We start from the raw sequence: 13,699 nt of genomic DNA, 5'->3' as shown, positions 1-13,699 counted from the left end.
AGTTTAGAAAAACTGCTTTAATTTATATCAGTTTTGTTGAACTTCTGTGGTACAGAGGGTTGGAATTTTTCTGGCCTACGTGGTAGAGGGCCAATAATGGAAGCCAGTGTTGACCCCTCCCTGTTTTTAAACTGCACCCACTTTAAACCAAACCCATGGTACCATAAGAACTTTAAGACCATGTTCACATTTATGGTGGTAGCACACCAAAAAATCAATTAGTTTGTGCTCACTGAAGTTATCACTTATCACTTATATGTGAAAAATGTAAGTCATATTAAAACTAGGGATGCACCGAATCCAGGATTCGGTTCGGGATTCGGCCAGGATTCGGCCTTTTTCAGCAGGATTCGGATTCGGCCGAATCCTTCTGCCTGGCCGAACCGAATCCGAACCCTAATTTGCATATGCAAATTAGGGATGGGAGGGAAATCACGTGACTTTTTGTCAGAAAACGAGGAAGTAAAAAATGTTTTCCCCTTCCCACCCCTAATTTGCATATGCAAATTAGGGTTCGGTTCGGTATTCGGCCAAATCTTTCACAAAGGATTCGGGGGTTCGGCCGAATCCAAAATAGTGGATTCGGTGCATCCCTAATTAAAACATAGCCTTAAATCTGACTCCTCCTCCCCTGTGGATAACATTACACCCACCCCCAACATACGATTAAACACCTTAGGAACCCCTAAAAACAATTTTTAACTCAGATCAAACCCTATCAGGCTTACTTTCCACAGATAGTGGAGTAGGGCACACAAAATGGAGCATAGGACAAGTAGAGTAAAGCACACACATGGAAGCATAGGGCAGGCAGAGCATAGCACACATGGAGTATAGAGCAAGCAGAGTATGCCACAAAAGGAGCATTTGTCAGAGTACGTCACACAGAGAGCATGGGGCAGGCAGAGTATGGCACACACAGGGAGCATAGGGCAGGCAAAGTATGGCACACACAGGGAGCATAGGGTGAGCAGAGTATGGCACAGTGACACTCCAGCAGTTTATAAGAGATGTGCACGTGAACATTGTATGCACTAAAAGTCTAGGTCTCAAGTGTGAACAGTACATGGCTTTACAGGTGTAAACAGTACAGGGCTTTATGGGTTTGAACAACAGAGGTGTTACAGGTGTGAACAATGCAGGGGGATTACAGGTATGAACAATGCAGGAGCTTTACTGTTTGAATTTGAGGTTTACACAATACAGTGGCCAGTTAATCTCAATACTGATACCATTAAAATCTTATACAAGGGAAGCAGTCACAGCAGACAAACTTTCATGGCGGGATTCGGCCCGAAGAAGTACATTAAAAGTGAGGTACAGGTATGGGATCCATTATGCAGAAACCGGTTATCCAGAAAGCTCCGAATAACGGAAAGGCCATCTCCCATAGACTCCATTTTATCCAAATAATCCACTATGATTTTAAAAATGATTTCCTTTTTCTCTGTAAAAATAAAACAGTACTGTACCTTGTACTCGATCCCAACTGAGAAATAATTAATCCTTACTGGAGGCAAAGCCAGCCTGTTGGGTTTATTTAATGTTTATATAATTTTCTAGTAGACTTAAGGTATGAAGATCCAAATTACGGAAATAGCCATTATCCGGAAAACCCCAGGTCCCTAGCATTCTGGATAATAGGTCCCATACCTGTATTTCAAAGGAACAATAACACAAAAAAGAAATGTATAATGTACTATTGCCCAGCACTGATAAAACAGATGTTTTCCTAAGAAACACTACTTAGTTTAAATAAATAAGCTGTTGTATAGCAATGGGGGAAGCCATAAACAGGGCTAAATGGCACTGATTAAATAGTAGATAGCAGAAAAGCTGTGTATGATACAATAAGTTTAGATTCCTGCGTCAGATCTAAACCCATTATTAGCTTATAGTATTTATTAGCAGTTTATGAATGAAATATTGAATGTTATTATGGCCAATGAAATAAGTATCATGCTTTTCTGGAATTATACACCCACTGTATGATATCACCTGTGGATAAACATACTATAAATAGTAAAAGCTGCTCAGCGTGTGAGAAAACACATCTGCACTCTTCTTAAAAAAGGGGGAAATCGATTATTGGAAAAACAAGGGACCTATGTTTTGGTAATACTCCTGCGGTAGGCTGTCTTAACCTTTTAATCACAGAATCCAAATATAGCTTGGGTATCAAAATCAGACACAGAATTTGGTTTCAAATTAGCTACATTGTTTATTTTGATTACTATTGTCTATTGTAGCATGATATTTCACGTTATCAAAGGCTGTTATTGAGATCTCTCCTAAACAGCTCAAAGACCCTAACTGCTTCCTGACCTATCGATTAAGAATAGCTATCACGTAGCCTTTTCTATTTAAATCTTATAGCAATTTAATGTTTATTAAAGTTGCTTTCCTATTCTTTATTCTTTGTTTTAATTAAAATAATTGTAGGAGATTTAGCAAAAAAGCCCTAGGATTTTTCATGCTGGTTGTTCCCAGTCTGTGACCCATCTATGGCTACTGCAAAGGGTCCCAAATAATACTATATATCCTACTTTTTTTTCCTAAGCACACACATGTGGCCATATATCCTTATTTATTTGATATTGCTTTCTGTACTGGTCTATGATGCATATTATGACTAACAAAAACAACTGTGGTCTTCCAATGAAATGCCATTACACAATGCTATTGTGGGAAGACCTAGGTTAAATATTTCACATTTTGGCTCCCTTGGACAGGGAATAATTTAGGGTAAAGGTCACCCAAGGTGAGGACATTTAGTGCAACTCTGCTGGAGGTGGCTGAGTAGAAATACTTTGAGAAACAAATCCTAGTGGATACCATGTCATGCTCAAATTGCAAGGTATTCCCTGATGCATGTGGAGTTTGACATGTCCGCCACAAAACATGCCAATCACTGTTTAGAAACAATCGCTGAATATGATTTTCCATAGCACAGCAGTAATACAATATAAAAGAAAGCCTAAGTCAGGGATTCTTAATTGATAAGTTGGGACCCAAAAATGGACCCTTGTGCTGTTAAAGTTGGGTTTCCGTGATCCCTCTCAATACGGTAATATTTCTTCTTACAACCAAAAATAGAAATGTTGCATAAGATACGTTGACCCGATACTTTGGATAACTCAAATTAATTTGGTTTCTCTAAGAAAAACTTTAAGAAACACTGGACTGAGTACATCTAACAATAATATAAGCAATGTGCATGTATTTGTGTCATTTGACTGCATAAAACAATCAGGGCTAAGTATACAGAAACTGAACATATGCGCTTTCTATTCTACTAACTCTGGAACAATATCTATCTACCCAACCCCAAATTTCTTTTTTCAATTTCAAATTGTCTGAACAACTTTTCCACATAAAGTAACTACACGTTTTCAGTGGTTCTGAAAAGTTATATTTAAACTTTATATGTAAAGTTATATGTACAACTAAATGCAGTATTTGTCTGTCCCTTTCTGCTTTTTAGCAGAATGTAGCAGAAGCTAGCCAAGACTAGAATTAGCCAGCTCTCAGAAATACCAGGAACTAAAAATGCATCTAATTTAAATATGCCCAACCACAAATGCACTAAAGCACAGCCCTTGTGCTCATTAAGTAGAATGGGGAGTCAGCACAGAAGCCACCTCAGGGCAGTGTGAGGGGGAGAATTGCCCTTGTTCATATCACATTAAGTTTGTGTGGCCACCTACACGCCACTCCAGGTCATATTTCATGAATACAGCACTTCCAAACACAGGCATCACTTTATTCATGGTGGGAACTAAAGGTCCTTGAGCTACATTTTGGAGCACAAAGATCTACACCTATAAGTGATCACCTGTTGGGCAGGGTGCATCATGTTTCATAAATGATGAATAACACCGAAGGTTTTTGCCTCAGAAGGTGTACAGATACATACTGAGGTGATTATCACTTGTTTAATGTAACCATATTGATTTCCATAAGCTTAAATTCCTGACATTTTGTTCAAGCATTTATTTACTTCTTATTTGTTACTGAGAAATATACCACACACCAACACATGTAAATTAATAATCTTAACGTGATTTTTTAAATGAAAATGACACATTGTGTAAAAGTATACTTGTTTTAGTTTAAAGGGGTTGTTCACCTTCCAAACACTTTTTTCAATTCAGTTGTTTTTAGATTGTTCCCCAGAAATAAAGACTTTTTTCAATTACTTTTCATTATTTATTTTTTACATTTTTTCTAATATCTAAGTGTAAAGTTGAATGTCTCTGGTGTTTCAGTTTGGCAGCTCAGTAATTCAGGTGCAGACTAAACTGTTACAATTTTGCAACATTGAGTTGATACATTTCTCAGCAGCATCTCTGGAGTATTAGCAACAATTGTATCAATTCTAACAGCTGCCTGTAATGAAACCCAGAGATTCTGCTCAGCAGGGACAAAGATAAGAAATGTATCAACTAAATGTATCCATTTAGACCAGTTTACAGGATCGGCGACCCCCCCTCCCAGAGCTGCTTCAGAAGGAGAGAAATTACACTTTACACTTCAATATTAGAAAAACGGTCACACATAGAAAATAGAAAGTCATTGGAAAAAGTCGTTATTTCTGGTGATCTATCTGAAACCAACTAGTTGTTTGAAGGTGAACAACCCCTTTAAGTGTTTAGTTTTTCCTGCAAGAAAAAAAATATTATAATTCTTTATTTATATAGTCCCGATAGTACCAACATATTCTGCAGCACTTTACATGGGTTATTGGTGTGTTTCATAAAAGGTTGCTTTGGCCAGACGCTTTGCAATGCCAAGCTCAATAGTGAATGCTAAATGCTGGATGCTGATCCTTTTCTTGTAAACTGAGAGCAGTCTCTGACTTTATGGGATCTTATTTAAGATAGCACATACTGTACTGACTATTAACATGAACACTGTCTGGATAGTATACCTTTATGACGCACATATGGGCAGTCATTTTACCCAATTTGTTTTTATATACAGAGCTCAAGCTATGGACAATGTGAAAACACATTTCTGACACCACAAATACGCTCTAAATGTTTCCCTTTACCTGGAGGAGAATAGACTCCCTTTTCTTACTTGGCACACAGTTCTGTAGCATATCCCCACTGCTTGCTAAGGCCACACAGGGCCTGTATATGTGTTTAGTAGTCCTTGGAGTGCTCTGGGTGTGTACAACATCAACAAGGGTGGCTATATGTGGAACAAAACTTTTTTGAGAAGCATTTCTGTAGCTTTACAGAGCTAATGTACATCCAGGTTCACAGAAAAACACTATGTTTGAGATTAAACAATTGCGAAAGCCCATAAATTTGCCTTAAGATACCCTCTAAGCACAAAGTGTTAGGGTATAGGTAAACATTAACAATTAACAGAAGAAAAAAACTCTCTGTTATGGTTAATGAAAGCTTTTCACATATATACATGAAAAATATTCAAATCTACATTCAATATATAAGTTCATAGATAAGCAGCAATACAGTGAACAAATAAAAGCATGGAAGCAATGAGAGAAAAATGTACAGAGAAAAAGAACAGCTGCAGAAATACCTATGGTGTTAACGGCTGACCTAGCTTTATCAATTCGCTGCTAATAAAGATGCCAGTAGAATGCACTCAGTTAATATGACTTAATTATATATTATCCTTATTTATATAGCGATCATGTTATGCAGCAATTTTTACATAACGTTTGATCATTCACATCTGTTCTTACTCAACAGAGCCTAACTTTGCTACCAAACCAAAATACATAAATCAAAACCAATGTAGATATTATTATTATTAAAATGTATTTAAACAGCACCAACATATTGCATAGCACTGTAAAGTAAATGTGATTATACAATTAAATCACATGAATTCTATACATAGAACATATGGCGTTACATACATCACAATTAGGGATGTAGCGAACGGCGGAAAAAATGTTCGCGAACATATTTGCAAACTTGCGTCAAAAATGCGAACGGTTCGCGAACGTCGCGAACCCCATAGACTTCAATGGGAAGGTGAATTTTAAAAGCTAGAAAAGACATTTCTGGCCAGAAAAATGATTTTAAAGTTGTTTAAAGGGTGCAACGACCTGGACAGTGGCATGCCAGAGGGGGATCAAGGGCAAAAATGTATCTGAAAAATACATTGTTGACACAGCGCTGCGTTTTGTGCTGTAAAGGGCAGAAATCACACTACGTCACTCAGGTGATGTTTCTGGACACGGAATGTGAAAAAGCTCACACAGCTAGGTGGCACTTGGTTAAAGACTGGGCAAACAATGCCTGCAAGGGCAACGTATACAGTAGTGGGTACGGAATATATTATTGCTGCTGTAAAAACATCACTCTGGTGATGTTTACGGACACGGAATTATTATTGTTATTTAGACAGAATGTGAAAAAGCTCACACAGCTAGGTGGCACTTGCATACCTCCCAACTGTCCCTCTTTTGACCACTCAACCCCCTGTCCCTCTTTTGTACTGGAAAGTCCCTCTTTTCTCTGAACTGAACAGCCAGAAAAAAAACAGTTTCTAACTTAATTAGCTTTTGGCAGAGAGCTCAGAACAGCTAACAGGTGCAAATAAGATACTTTGTAACAATTTTGACTCTGGTTGGTGCTGGTAGTGGTGAACTAATAGGAGGAGCAGCACACCAGACCCTCTTTTCTCTGAACTGAACAGCCAGAAAAAAAACAGTTTCTAACTTAATTAGCTTTTGGCAGAGAGCTCAGAACAGCTAACAGGTGCAAATAAGATACTTTGTAACAATTTTGACTCTGGTTGGTGCTGGTAGTGGTGAACTACTAGGAGGAGCAGCACACCAGTCCCTCTTTTCTCTGAACTGAACAGCCAGAAAAAAAACAGTTTCTAACTTAATTAGCTTTTGGCAGAGAGCTCAGAACAGCTAACAGGTGCAAATAAGATACTTTGTAACAATTTTGACTCTGGTTGGTGCTGGTAGTGGTGAACTACTAGGAGGAGCAGCACACCAGTCCCACTCCCCAACACAGCTAGACTAATAGCACTGGGCTCTTACAGTAGAAGTAAAAAAAACAAAAAAGAAAATAAAAGCAGTCCTTACAAGGACTATTGGGTTACAGGCAGCAGTCAGCAGATGAGAGATCAGCAGCAGGACAGCTGCCCACAGCAGCTACATACAGAGCACTGCAGTAGAAGGTAGATTACTAGCCAGCAAAGCTACCTAACCTAAAATGTCCCTCAAATCCCTGCAGAGTTCTGTCCCTACAATACAGAGCAGTATCAAGTGGATTACTAGCCAGCAAAGTTACTATCAACTGTCCCTCAAATCACTAAACAGCTCTCTCCCTACACTAGCTCTTCCAAGCACACACAGGCAGAATGAAAAAACGCTGCAGGGCTTCAGTTTATATATGGAAGGGGAGTGGTCCAGGGGGTGTGGGGGTGGTCCAGGAGGGAGAGCTTCCTGATTGGCTGCCATGTATCTGCTGGTCTGGGGTGAGAGGTCAAAAATAAGCGCCAGCTAAGGCGAACCCAAATTGGCGAACATCGCGCGACGTTCACGAACGTTCGTGCGAATTAGTTTGCGGGCGAACAGTCCGCGACATCCCTAATCACAATCAATACCGGTACAAAAGGTGAGGAAGGCCCTATGCAGAAAGAGCTTACACTTTAAAGGGAAGGGAGTAATACACAAGGTGTGGGAGTGGGCAACATCAAATTAAGTGGGTGAGAAATGTGGTACTGTATGTGGTGTTGCGTTTGGTAGTTAAGCAGAGTGAGGGTAGGCTTCTCAAAAGAAGTGTGTTTTCAGAGATTTCTTGAAAGCAGAAAGGTTTGAAGAAAGTCGGACAGACCGTGGCAGAGAGTTCCAGAGGAGGGGTGCAGCCCTTGCAAAGTCTTGAATGCGAGCATGTGAGGAAGTAATGAGAGAAGAGTTGAGTAGCATGTCAGTAGAGGAGCGTAGTAAGCGGTTGGGTGAGTATACAGAGATGAGTTCAGAGATGTAGGGTGGGACAGAGTTATGAAGTGCTTTGAATGTCAGGGTCATTAATTTGAATTTGATTCTGAAAGGTAGCGGAAGCCAGTGCAGGGATTGACAGACTGGAGTGGCAGAGGAGGAGCGGTTGCGGAGGTGTATGAGCCTTGCAGCAGTGTTCATTATGGACTGGAGAGGTGACAGTCTCTGGAGGGGAAGGACAATTAAAAGAGAGTTAGAGTAGTCTAGACGTGATATGAATTTTGGCAGCATCTTGGGTGATGAATGATCGTATTTTGGATATGTTCCTTAGGTGGAAGTGACATGATTTAATAAGTGACTGGATATGAGGAGTGAATGAAAGGGCAGAATCTAGGATAACCCAAAGCACCGGACCTGGGGAGAGGGGGTGATAGTGGAATTGTTAGCTATGATGGATACTTCTGGGATGTTACTGGTGTTAGTTGGAGGAAAGAGAACCATTTCAGTTTTGGAGAGGTTTAATTTAGGGTAGCGCTGCGACATCCAGGTAGAGATAGCAAACAGGCAGGAGGAGACACAAGTTAGGAGTTCTGGGTTGAGAGATAGATCTGAGTATCGTCAGCATAGAGGTGGTAGTGGAAACCATACTAGTTGATTAATTTGCAGTGGGGGAGAATAGTAAGGGTCCCAGGACAGTGCCTTGAGGAACCCCAACAGAAAGCGGTAGGGGAGAAGATGCTACTCCATTGTAGGATGTAATTTCTCCTACCACACACATGTAGTTCACCAACCCAGCAACTGGTGGTGAGTTTCTTCCGTTGACCCTTAGCAACGCATGTGTATAGAAAACGGATCCACACACACACTGGTTAATGCAGTCGGGGAGTATCCCCTTTTATTCAGCCACCAAACATTCAACGTTTCGGGGGGGGGGGAACACCCACCCTGATAAAGGATCCGGATCCGCACTCCATTGTAGGAGACACTGAAGGAACGATTGGTGATGTAAGAAGAGAACCAGGACAGGGCTGTGTCACGATGGCCAGAACATACAGATACCACATAAGACTCTGCTCTGGTCATATAAAATCAGGATTATAGTAACAGAAGGGACATCATATTCACAAGACAGATATAATATTATATAGTAATATTTCTGTATACTTATGAAAAGAAAAAACTATTTTCACCATTCAACCTGATGCAGAGAGCATTTTACATACACAACTTCAGCATTTGACACACTTTAACAAAGTGCCACTTATCACACATACACCTTACCAAACATCTGTAGGCAAGGAATTCCTTGATCTTATCTTCCACTGCTCAGGGAAGGTCTAACAGTAGGGCAGAAAGTACAAGTGTCATGGCCCCCCTGAAAAATGTTGATAAAAGTACAAAGAATATGGATACTTGAGGGATTCTGTGTGTTTTAGTTCCACAAGATTGTGAACATCACTGACAAATGTATATAACTTTATTTAAAGAGATCCAGCCCTTTAATTACTGATGGACACATTTTTGGAGCGCTTACAACAAACATACAGTATAGACACACACAAACAAAAAAAGCTACTGGTTAACTCAGTAGAAATCCAGCTACAATATCTGGTTAGTGCATCTTTCCATTTATGTAATGGATTTCCAGCAATTGCTACTCTGTAACTTCATGGTGTAACACAGCTGTTACTGCTGTCAGAGAAATATAACAACATTTCCTTTTTCCCATTATTGAGTTTCCTACTAGAACATTTAGCAAAGCACCTATAAATTTTATCATACACACTTTTACAATCATATGCTACGTACATACTTGCCATTTTACCGCTATCATCATTCACTGTTAAAAATAACTACGGATTTTATTAGATTCTCTTACATATCTAGGCATTTCTATAAAGAATATTGTATGTGCCAAACATTTCCAACACACTGAGAGCAAACCTTATCTGTTCCAAAATATGGCCAAAAACGATGGACTATTAAAAAAAATTGTTTAGTAAACTGTGGACAATTACATAGCAGGCAGAATAAACTGCATATTATATTTTGGGCAAAAACAAAAAACATTTTGCATGTGTAGTGCAGCATATAAAATTGGAAACTGAACTTTATGCCCTTTGCACTTTACCCAAGGTGGCACAACCAGTATATTGGCTTAACATGCATACCTAACAATAAGCTTCATTGTCCAATGCAGTTTAACAAATTTATTTGCTAGACTGCAAAAATGGGGAAAAAATAATAAACTGACATGTTCACTCCATCTGGTACATTCCTGAAGTGATATATCCATGTGTAATCCTTGTATTTAAAAGCATGAGCAGAAAAGTTATGCTTTGTCACACATTATTTTTGAAATCACAGAAAGTCATCCGGGTGGAATGTGTGAAGGCCCCTCGGTGTAAAGACTCTCTTACTTCAAAGTTAAAGAGAAACTATACCCCTCAACACTGCAGGCCTAAAAAAAGCCCATCTGGTTTATATGCAGCACTGTGTTCATGTACAGACCAAGAGCATACATACATGCTAGGTTATCAGCCAGTAAATGCAAAGAGCCCTGGCTTTTATTCCAACACTTCTTCCTGTTTCAGTTGAACCTGCAGTTTTTCTGTCACGTGATCAGTAAGTGACACAATGTATAAAATGTAAAAGAGCAATAATTACAATGTATATCCAATTGATTGATATCCAATTAGGATATTATTATATAATGGTTAACGCTTTCTTCTTTATAGTAACTAACATGACAAAACTTTTTTTCTCCTCTTTAAACTTTATGAAAAAATAAAGCTGCATTTGACCTTTTCTGAAAGGAAATCCTGTTAGACGCTGTCTGCATGTATTTTCTATAACCAGCTTCTGTCATAGAAAAATAACTAGTACACCTCATAATGAAATTAGCATTAGCAATATAAAGAAAAAGTAAAAAAACAATATCTTTATTAAGGAAATACTACATTTTCATTCCAAATCTATTTGGTTATTTAGTTGGTAAAATCTACCGCCCCCCTCCCCATCAGAAACAAAGACACACACAGTGATCTAGGGATACTTTCACTACCCCTTCAAACTGCAGCGCGGCTGCCTGTGAGCCTGTTGTTTTGTAGTTACATCAGCTGCCACGTGTTCTGCCCAGTAATCCCGCCCATTCATATTATGGAAATGTACAGAGAGAGGCATCCGTGTGCTCTATCAGAAATAAACAATATAATGCAACACATCCATAATGTTTTAGTTACACATTATAATATCATTTGACTTTATTTTTAAACGTACTTGACTGCCAGCTAATTTTAGAGGCATGTTCAGGACTAATAGTTTCCTTGAAGTGCTGCTCACCCAGCTAAACTTACAGGCACCCTGGGGCTGTTGTGGAACTGTAGCTAGAGCAGAAAGCACATGTCTTTTCAGATGAGGTCTACATTTTCATAAGTAAATCCGCCAGAATGTTGATTTTATTTTTTACATGCACAAATAAAATGTATTTAACAAACTTTCTATGTGCTGGGAAAGGAAACACATATCACACAAGGGCCAGACCTGCACCCCCACCTGTGCCCTAATGGTGTGTTTCATATTTCTGATTGTAAAGATATAAGACACAGGAATCCCGCAACTCTACCACCTTCAGTGATATTCAACTTCTGGCAGCCCTCCAGCACTTGCCATGAGTATAACAGCAGCTGGAGGGTTGCAAAATGCTAAATATTCCTGAATGGTATCAAGGGTAACCAGATAGTAGGACACTCCACCCAGTATTTGGAACACTGCTAATTATACTTGTCAATACAGGTCACTGTCACTCCTTATCTGTAACACAGCACAGCTGTAACCTAGAGGTTGGGAGGGTAGTACCACATGCACTTTTACCCAATGCCACCCCTTGCCAGTCTGGTAATGCTCGGAAAGCAACTACAGCAGAAACATATAGCGCTTACCTGCATACAAAGGAGAAGCATAATAGTCCCAGGAGTAAGATAAACCCCATGTACAATATTCTCCTAACTTTGGTTTAGCACAGAGGTACAACTGAATTTATTTTCATAATATATCACGCACTACTCTAATCACACACACCTTTTATGCAAAAAAATGTGTATGTAACCATATATTTTCATTCAGCAAGGTGTGTGAAGGGGAGGCCAGCCACTAGGAATGCACCGAATCCACTATTTGGGATTCGGCCGAATCCCCGAATCCTTCGTAAAAGATTCGGCCGAATACCGAACCTGAACCCTAATTTGCATATGCAAATTAGTGGCTGGAAAGGAAAAAGTTGAAAATAGTTTTTTACTTCCTTGTTTTGTGACAAAAAGTCAAGTGATTTCCCTTGCCGTCCCTAATTTGCATATGCAGATTTGGTTCAGCCAGGCACAAGGATTCTGCCGAATCCGAATCCTGCTGAAAAAGGCTGAATCCTGCCAGAATCCCGAAACTGAATCCTGGATTCGCTGCATCCCTAAATGCCATAGACACCAATAAGACAGTGGGGCTTATTTATCAACACAAGACAAATTTGCAAATGGGCAACAATTCATAACAGCCAATCAGTGATTGTTATTTTTTTCAGCCAGCTGCAGGTAGAACAATGAGTGCATCAATTTGATTGGTTGCCATGCGTTACTGACCATGGGCCAGTGTGACCACAAAACGACCCCCAAATGGTCATATCATTGCAAGTGAATCTTGTTTTCCATGATTATTCCTCTTTACTAAATCCACAGAGAAGGCAAACAGTTTTCAGATTGTCCAAGTGATTCGAGTTTAAAAGAGTTTCACACAGAGTTACATTGCTGTTGGGGCAGCTGAAGGCACCAAGCCTGTTGCACAGAAAAATCAATAGAAGCAGAAGTTGGAGGAGGAAAGGAGACAGAGCAGCAGCATTTCGTTACTGCATCTTCTGCCTTTGAAAGTCGCTTTCATTGTGAAAACACGCACCACACAGACATAGAATAGTGTAACATTATGTAAGCCCTTACCATGCTGCTGAGCCGTTGGGACCCCGCACTCCTGGAAGGCTGAAGTACTTTCAGTAGCCCTGACCTGTCAGCGTGAGAGGGTTTTTCTTGAGCTCGTGGTTGCATCATCCAGCCCAGAGCCGCCCACTCTCTCTCTCACTCATGTTCCTCCCCATTCCCTTTTCGGCTGTTCCAGGGAATGCAGATACTTTTATTCTTCCTTTAAGTGCCTGGTCTAGCTCTTTGTACCACATTTAATCATGCCATGTACTTATATTAGTAGATATTTTATCTTTTCATCCATTTACTGAAGGCTGTTTAGGGATTGTGGGAGTTGTAGTACAACAGCAAACGGACTCTGTTACTACAGTAAAAGACAATTTAGTTTTCCAGTGCTTTGAACTACAACTACCAGAATGCCTTGACAACCTTAGCTGCCTAACATTTTATAGGCAACAGCTTCTTGTGGGCACACTTAAAACATAATTCACAATGCTGTGGCCTTTAATTTGTTGTTCAAATATCTAAAGCTTTAGAAAGGCAACAGTGTTTAGGATAGAGGGGAGATGGCTAGAGGATTAAAGTGATGCAGCCCCACAATACATGTTTTAAATTTGGGTGCACGTTTACAAGCATGGCATAAGTCCATAATGGGGGGCATACCACTAATACTACAAAGGAGCAGACCAGTAATCCACAATAGTTGTTAAAGTTGATCGAAAACAGTGGTTCTGATCATTTCTGCAGTACCACACAGGCCTGTCCTCCAAGCCTGGATACAAAAAACTCCCCCCTCATT

At 39.7% G+C, this 13,699-nt stretch overlaps 1 protein-coding gene across 1 annotated transcript in view; it reads right to left on the bottom strand.

The window, feature by feature from the left end:
- Positions 1–13,087, bottom strand: part of slc6a9.S (solute carrier family 6 member 9 S homeolog) — a 62,526-nt gene extending 49,439 nt beyond the window's left edge. Inside the window, exon 1 of the mRNA XM_018260855.2 lies at positions 12,922–13,087. The gene's annotated coding sequence lies outside the window, so the exon portion shown is untranslated. The remainder of the gene's footprint in view (positions 1–12,921) is intronic.
- Between the last annotated feature and the right edge of the window lie 612 nt (positions 13,088–13,699).

Source organism: Xenopus laevis, chromosome 4S (genome assembly GCF_017654675.1).
Source record: "Xenopus laevis strain J_2021 chromosome 4S, Xenopus_laevis_v10.1, whole genome shotgun sequence".
Taxonomy (NCBI): Eukaryota; Metazoa; Chordata; class Amphibia; order Anura; family Pipidae; genus Xenopus; species Xenopus laevis.
Note: the sequence above shows the minus strand (reverse complement) of the source record. Positions and strands in the feature narration are given on the sequence as shown.